We start from the raw sequence: 8,536 nt of genomic DNA on the forward strand, positions 1-8,536 counted from the left end.
AAGATATAGCAAATTAAGTTTTGGTTTCTCAAGAGCACTTGGACCAAAACTTGCACCCTGTGGAACACCAGCACTACACACTTTCTGAAAGGTGTCACGTGTCTTGTTTGTAATAAAATTCAAAAAGACTTCATGTATAAAATTGAAATAGGTGTGGCATGCAAATATAAAAGTTTGACTAAAATTGGCCATAACAAATTGGGCCTGTCAGGAATCAGGTCACAATTAGTACATCCAGTTCAGTACCAATAGATGTAGTTCAAGTCTATTTTTAGAATATTTCTTCCTCTCATTTTGGTGGTGACAGAAGAGTTATATTTATGCATTTTTTAGGGATTTAAGAAGTATTGAGAAAGAAATGTAGAGAACATAGAGTAAAATTAATTGTGTTCTATGTCCTTATGGATCTGACCTTGTTCGATTTATTGACAAATGGAGTTTATCAGGAATATTATGTTCCCTGAATATTACTGGACCAGAAGTATGTTAGTTATCACGTCACTTTCTCGCATCATACCTTCTATTTTGTCCTCTTTATCTCACATGTATATGGTATGCATGTGTGTTTGGAAGTAAGTAACATTATCTTATGTTTATGAATTTAGCATTTGATGTGATCTTATTCAAATACATGTATGTAGATGCACGTTTGCTTTTTAGACCAACAAGTAGATCTCCGCCTTTTCTTCTTTTTTCTCCCCTGACATTACCGGTAGTGTCAGAAAAAAACAAAAGAAGCGATGATCTACTTGCTGGTCTAGTTTGCGTGGAATATGTATGCAAATGTATGTACAAGTATTATATTTGCATATGGTCATCCAAAGTGTATCAATTTAGCGTTCATATATATACCAATCATGTGCTGCAAAATGGCATTAAACCCAGTAAAACCAATCTGAATAATCAATCCGCTAATAAAAAGAGGCGTGATCTAACGATTGTGGACTATATGTATCAAAGTTTTGGAAATTAAGATCTGTTAAGTGTATATTTGAAACTCGTCTGCAGTAAAAACGCCCTGTGTATATACATGCACGAGTGTGTGTGTGTGTGTGTGTGTGTGTGTGTGTGTGTGTGTGTGTGTGTTTTGACTGAAAATCAAAGAACCGAAGGTACTGTAATATTAATTGCATTTGAAAGATGCAAGTTGTTTTTTTCTTGTTATTGTTGGAAAATGGCGTCAAACTCACAACATCACGCTGAATATGAGTAAACAGTGTGTGTGTGTGTGTGTGTGTGTGTTTCTAATATCAACGAACCTAAAGCACCATAAGCTTACGTCCATGTGCAAGTGGCAACATGGTTGGGGTTTTTTGTTTGTTTGTTGTGATCTGTTCATTATTTTTTTCTCTACCTATGAGCATGTGCCATGGTATATTTCATCTTCGAACTAATTCTAAGAAATTAATAAATTCTTTGGGAAAGGCTTATTACATCGGCTTTACAATTTCATTAATGATCAAAGCTGCTCAGATTTGCTCCTTGAGGCATCTAACGAAACCAAATTAAAGCAAAACAGACGAAATAACATTAAGGAAATTTTTTTGACTATGGCTGCCTAAAAATAATTCAAAAAGAACAATCTTAAAACCATTCACATGTCACAGAGTACCAGCAAGTTTTAATATGCAACTTTGGAGGCCTCGTATTTCTAGCTACTTTTATGTATTTGTGATTGAAAATCTCTAACGAAATCTGAGTTGTTACTTACATAAACTTTGTATTACTATTATTTTTGATGGATAGTAACACCGGCTGCATTCATTTAAACTCAAAACATACAAATCTATGAAAACGGCATGACACGTTTCCGACAGAAAATAATTTTCAATGCTGGCGATGTATCACAGCAGGTGACATATCTTAAAAGAAATGAAGAATTTACACGTAAGTATTAAGGTTTTAAATGCTAATTTTAAACTACATGGAATTAAACGGGAACCCGGATGGCCGAGTGTTCTAAAGCGCTCGACTTTACCAATCACTGCCATCTCATCTCGATCCACGTGGTTCGGGTCTCGGGGTCGGTCTATGTGTGTATATGAGAAAGGTTGCCATTAGCCTCTCGTGAGTCGGTGGCTCTTCCCGAGGTTTTCTCCAGTTTCTTATGCCACTATTTATACTGGCCGCCATGTATAGCCTATCACGTGCTGAAAAATGGCGTTATTCCCACAACAACAACATGGGAATATGTTATGCGCCTTTTTCGCGAGTTGGATCTAACAGAGAAGCAGTTTTAGCAGTAGGAAGAGAAACTCATTGATGCTCATTTTACAAAGAGTTTTCAATTTAATTTTCCTGAAATCTATACCTCAAAAGCCGAAATCTAAGCTGCGTACCACTACCGAAACGAGAGAGGAAACAATGCTCTAAATATAGACTGGGACTACTTTTGTGGGTACTGATCCGGAAGTAATAATTGCGACTCAATTTCATTAACGGCAGCCTAAACATGTCTGAATCTTTACTTAACCATGTGTGGACCACCTATTGGAATTGTACCAAACGCAATAAAGACAGTTAATGGTCTAAGCTTGGTATAACATACCCTAGTTTGCTAGTACATATGCCAGGTTTAAGGTCTACATTGCTCTCCTCGGAGAAGACAGATGATATCCCAAACATCTGAAACATCCACACGTTGCATTAATCTAAAATGGAATTTTTTTTCTTCAAGTAAATTTTGATTTCCTATATGAATAAAACACCTGTTATTTTTTTCCAAATTAGTAATCTTTTCCTGATGTATAAATAGGTAGTTATAATCCATCTCGATAACTCGAACATCTAACGAATGTGGATTACATCCCTTTTACTGTCAAATTAACTCCCCCTGCCTTTTCCACGACAAGAAATATAGAAATATTAATTAGTATCCTTTCTACCAGTATAAAGAAAATAAATGGGTTTCACTGAAATTCAAAATAGCCAATAGCAAAATGACACTGTATATTGAAAACTATGACCCTTTTGGATCTTTGTAGACATAACCATTCCACTATCGTCTTTACAAAAGCATTTGGAAAGTTCAAACTATTTCTCTTCAAAATAAAGCGTGAAAGTATAATGATTACTCTGGTTTCTCTTCACATCGTATTAATCTTTCGCCTTTTACTAAAGATTACCGTGGAGAGGAACATTTAATGAGTCTATAGACCATTCTTTGAAGCCTCACTTTGGTGAGGTACCAATTCAATTAAAGTAAACCTCTAGTTCAAATTTAGCATTTTGTTCTCTTTTCTTCTAACCAGATCCAAATGGAAGATAGTAACCGATGATTATATAATCAGGTCTCAGTACTTCCAGTTCGGTACTCACAAAGGTAGTTCTAGTCTATTGTTAGAACATTTATTCCTCTCTCATTGTCATGGTGATAGAAGAGTTATATTTATGCGATTTTGATAGGGATTTAAAGGTCATTGTTTATTCTTGAGAATATGAGCTCAGGTGTGGTTTTCCATGTGTATTTCGGCGATAGTGCATAGTCAGTAATAAGGCCATGGTGATGATCCGGAAGTGAAATATGTGTTCTGTTTACATACTGCTCTGTTGACAGTCCAGCCTCTCAAAAAAACCTTTGGCAAGAACTTCACCGTGAAGGTATTTTTAGATTAACATATGATTTGTACTGATTGTCACACAGTGGAAATGTCAGTCTCGAGAACCAAATGTAGAGAACATATAACAAAATTAATTGTGCTATGTCCTGTCAGTGCAGTATTTGAGTAAAGATTAAACTGGTATTAAATCTTTATTATTAATGAACGACACATGAAATTTCAATATGTTATGTATATTGACTTTGAAAAACAGTAGAATGAAATTAGAAATAAAAAGTTAAGTTTTATTTTGAAAAATTTAAATGAAATTTAAAAAGAAGTATAAAAAATTAAAACATTTACTCCAAAATATATAATATTTGTTGAAATGATATTAAATGATATCAGCATGTAAATATTCCTACACCATATATAAGTTCCAATGTTGGATATTTGTCAAATTTTGTCAGAGAAAATATCTTTGTAAGTCAAAATGAGACCATCATTTAAAATACACGAAGACAAAATTCCAATTTGTATTGGTCATTCAAAGTATTTATTAGGGGTCCAAGCAGTTAATTTATGTGTTTATCATGGGGTCACTTCCTGAGTAACACATATCTGCTTGTATGGCCTTCAGTAATTTTTTACAAACATAGTTATAGGGTATTTAGTGAGAGGACAGAGATGAAAACTTTATACTAGAACCTAGTCAAGTTCTCTACTAAATCATTTTAAACTGTCCCAGAATGAAATACAGTTCAAAGGGATAAAATATACTTTCCCCATGTATATTACCCTTGGATGTAAGAAAACAGCAAAATAATATAAGCTGAACACAAAATGCATTCCATTGTATTGTTCAGTTTGGTTACGATATTGATTGGTGTAGTGCAGCATTGTGGCCTATATGATGTTATGGGAATGCTGATGATCCATCTTGCTTTATGCATTATTAATTACTAATAATATTTGTTAACTGACACTCTAAAGATTGCATAAGAAATATTCAAACAGATTATTTGAATTTAACTTTGTACAACTGATTTTGCGATAGCTACATATCCCACATGAACAAATATTCATATATTTTAGAATGTTTGGGATCAAACGTTCACATTCAGTACATCATATAGGCTGACATTGTACATATAGTGAATCTGTAAGGCCCATTTCTGGCTGTGTGCGCTGAAAATATCCCAAAATGTTATTTTCATCATGAGTAGGCCTATGTATGATAACATATTTCAATTTAGTACTATGACAGTGTGCAGTATTGTAGCATCAGCTGATATCTGATTCCATTGAATCATTGAGTTTAATAATTGGTAACCAACACTCTTAATGATAAATGTTGAAACAGATCATTTGAATTTTGTTTGCACATTTGATCTTAACAAGTACATTGTATATGTCCCACATATGTAAATGTCCATCCTGGTTTTCACGTTTTGGGGATCAGAATTTCACATTTAGTTGACGATATAGGATTTATTGGTATCTATAGTTGATCTGTGTGGCCACATTTTGCTGTATTCATCTGCAATATCCAAAATTGTTATTTCCCTCATGAATAAGATCGCTTATAGTCATATATTTTAATTTATTACATTGTCGCTTGACCTTCCTGTATACTGGTATGTACTAATGTTTGCACCAATGATCAAACCTCACCGCCCCAACATTGCCTTAAACTGTATGATACATAGTCTACCTGATTTGCTATTTAACCTGTAAATGGCTAAATATGCTTCTAGAAACCCCATATATTTTTAGGATGAATTTATCACTTTAATACATGGTCATCGCTTCACCTTTTTGAGTGTCAGTCTGTCATGTTTAATATTTTTCCCATGCTTGCAACCTTAATGTTATTTTGAAATCACCATATCGAACACATTTTAAATTCATTTACCTACATCTTACTGTTTTCTAGAATCAAGTGAGACATGTTATATCTTTTCAGGTCTAACATTGTATCTGGAACAAAATGTTAGAGTTGGATCAGTTTGGAAGCTCTCCAGTAGTCCGGTGGTGATAGCAAGGTTTCATAAGGACATGTGAAGTGTACTGTCATAAGTGACCATGATTAGTTCATATCACCACACTGATATATAGCACCACAAAGACATGGCTTAGGTCTTCATGAGAGAGAATAACACCATTTTTCAGTAAGGTAGAGCCTCCCTAGAAACTGTATTTTCCTATCCCATTGTCACCTTTTGTAGTTATTGACATTGAAATGGAATGCATTTTTGCTATACAACATGGTAGTGGTCCCATCCGAACTTTAAATCTGAGTGCGCTATTACTTATACAAACAACTGCCTACGTACCTGACACAATATGTGGAACATAGCACCTGTCACTGTTTCTTTAGTGTCTACACCTATATGCATCTGGACAGGCATATTGCGGTTTGCTGCCAAAATCACTATGAGCGGTGTTGCTTCACTAACCCTGGGAAAAATGATATCACTTGTACAGACTTAAGCTACCATTTGTTTTAAATACCATGTATTAGTCAACTTTGCTGTCTAAAATTTGTCAAACTGAATTTTAAAACTTGTAGGAAAATTTATATTTTCAATAAAATGTAGTTTTTAAAATTTAAATGTTTATTTAAATTTCCTTTATCAATAATTTCAAATTGTAAACATATTCTCAGAGAGGCCTTGTACATTCAGGTTTTCATTGCATTGAAAAATTCTTATAATTAAGGAAGATATAGCAAATTAAGTTTTGGTTTCTCAAGAGCACTTGGACCAAAACTTGCACCCTGTGGAACACCAGCACTACACACTTTCTGAAAGGTGTCACGTGTCTTGTTTGTAATAAAATTCAAAAAGACTTCATGTATAAAATTGAAATAGGTGTGGCATGCAAATATAAAAGTTTGACTAAAATTGGCCATAACAAATTGGGCCTGTCAGGAATCAGGTCACAATTAGTACATCCAGTTCAGTACCAATAGATGTAGTTCAAGTCTATTTTTAGAATATTTCTTCCTCTCATTTTGGTGGTGACAGAAGAGTTATATTTATGCATTTTTTAGGGATTTAAGAAGTATTGAGAAAGAAATGTAGAGAACATAGAGTAAAATTAATTGTGTTCTATGTCCTTATGGATCTGACCTTGTTCGATTTATTGACAAATGGAGTTTATCAGGAATATTATGTTCCCTGAATATTACTGGACCAGAAGTATGTTAGTTATCACGTCACTTTCTCGCATCATACCTTCTATTTTGTCCTCTTTATCTCACATGTATATGGTATGCATGTGTGTTTGGAAGTAAGTAACATTATCTTATGTTTATGAATTTAGCATTTGATGTGATCTTATTCAAATACATGTATGTAGATGCACGTTTGCTTTTTAGACCAACAAGTAGATCTCCGCCTTTTCTTCTTTTTTCTCCCCTGACATTACCGGTAGTGTCAGAAAAAAACAAAAGAAGCGATGATCTACTTGCTGGTCTAGTTTGCGTGGAATATGTATGCAAATGTATGTACAAGTATTATATTTGCATATGGTCATCCAAAGTGTATCAATTTAGCGTTCATATATATACCAATCATGTGCTGCAAAATGGCATTAAACCCAGTAAAACCAATCTGAATAATCAATCCGCTAATAAAAAGAGGCGTGATCTAACGATTGTGGACTAGATGTATCAAAGTTTTGGAAATTAAGATCTGTTAAGTGTATATTTGAAACTCGTCTGCAGTAAAAACGCCCTGTGTATATACATGCACGAGTGTGTGTGTGTGTGTGTGTGTGTGTGTGTGTGTTTTGACTGAAAATCAAAGAACCGAAGGTACTGTAATATTAATTGCATTTGAAAGATGCAAGTTGTTTTTTTCTTGTTATTGTTGGAAAATGGCGTCAAACTCACAACATCACGCTGAATATGAGTAAACAGTGTGTGTGTGTGTGTGTGTGTGTGTGTGTGTGTCTAATATCAACGAACCTAAAGCACCATAAGCTTACGTCCATGTGCAAGTGGCAACATGGTTGGGGTTTTTTGTTTGTTTGTTGTGATCTGTTCATTATTTTTTTCTCTACCTATGAGCATGTGCCATGGTATATTTCATCTTCGAACTAATTCTAAGAAATTAATAAATTCTTTGGGAAAGGCTTATTACATCGGCTTTACAATTTCATTAATGATCAAAGCTGCTCAGATTTGCTCCTTGAGGCATCTAACGAAACCAAATTAAAGCAAAACAGACGAAATAACATTAAGGAAATTTTTTTGACTATGGCTGCCTAAAAATAATTCAAAAAGAACAAGCTTAAAACCATTCACATGTCACAGAGTACCAGCAAGTTTTAATATGCAACTTTGGAGGCCTCGTATTTCTAGCTACTTTTATGTATTTGTGATTGAAAATCTCTAACGAAATCTGAGTTGTTACTTACATAAACTTTGTATTACTATTATTTTTGATGGATAGTAACACCGGCTGCATTCATTTAAACTCAAAACATACAAATCTATGAAAACGGCATGACACGTTTCCGACAGAAAATAATTTTCAATGCTGGCGATGTATCACAGCAGGTGACATATCTTAAAAGAAATGAAGAATTTACACGTAAGTATTAAGGTTTTAAATGCTAATTTTAAACTACATGGAATTAAACGGGAACCCGGATGGCCGAGTGTTCTAAAGCGCTCGACTTTACCAATCACTGCCATCTCATCTCGATCCGCGTGGTTCGGGTCTCGGGGTCGGTCTATGTGTGTATATGAGAAAGGTTGCCATTAGCCTCTCGTGAGTCGGTGGCTCTTCCCGAGGTTTTCTCCAGTTTCTTATGCCACTATTTATACTGGCCGCCATGTATAGCCTATCACGTGCTGAAAAATGGCGTTATTCCCACAACAACAACATGGGAATATGTTATGCGCCTTTTTCGCGAGTTGGATCTAACAGAGAAGCAGTTTTAGCAGTAGGAAGAGAAACTCATTGATGCTCATTTTACAAAGAGTT

General features: G+C 34.6%; 1 non-coding gene across 1 annotated transcript; it reads left to right on the forward strand.

Moving 5' to 3' along the window:
• The first annotated feature begins 3,070 nt into the window (after positions 1–3,070).
• On the forward strand, positions 3,071–3,186 carry LOC149777093 (U5 spliceosomal RNA). Its single transcript, XR_016416368.1, has one exon. It is a non-coding gene; the product is annotated as a U5 spliceosomal RNA (small nuclear RNA).
• Positions 3,187–8,536: the final 5,350 nt, after the last annotated feature.

The sequence above is a fragment of the Sinohyriopsis cumingii genome, chromosome 18 (genome assembly GCF_028554795.1).
Source record: "Sinohyriopsis cumingii isolate HCF-2022 chromosome 18, ASM2855479v2, whole genome shotgun sequence".
NCBI lineage: Eukaryota > Metazoa > Mollusca > Bivalvia > Unionida > Unionidae > Sinohyriopsis > Sinohyriopsis cumingii.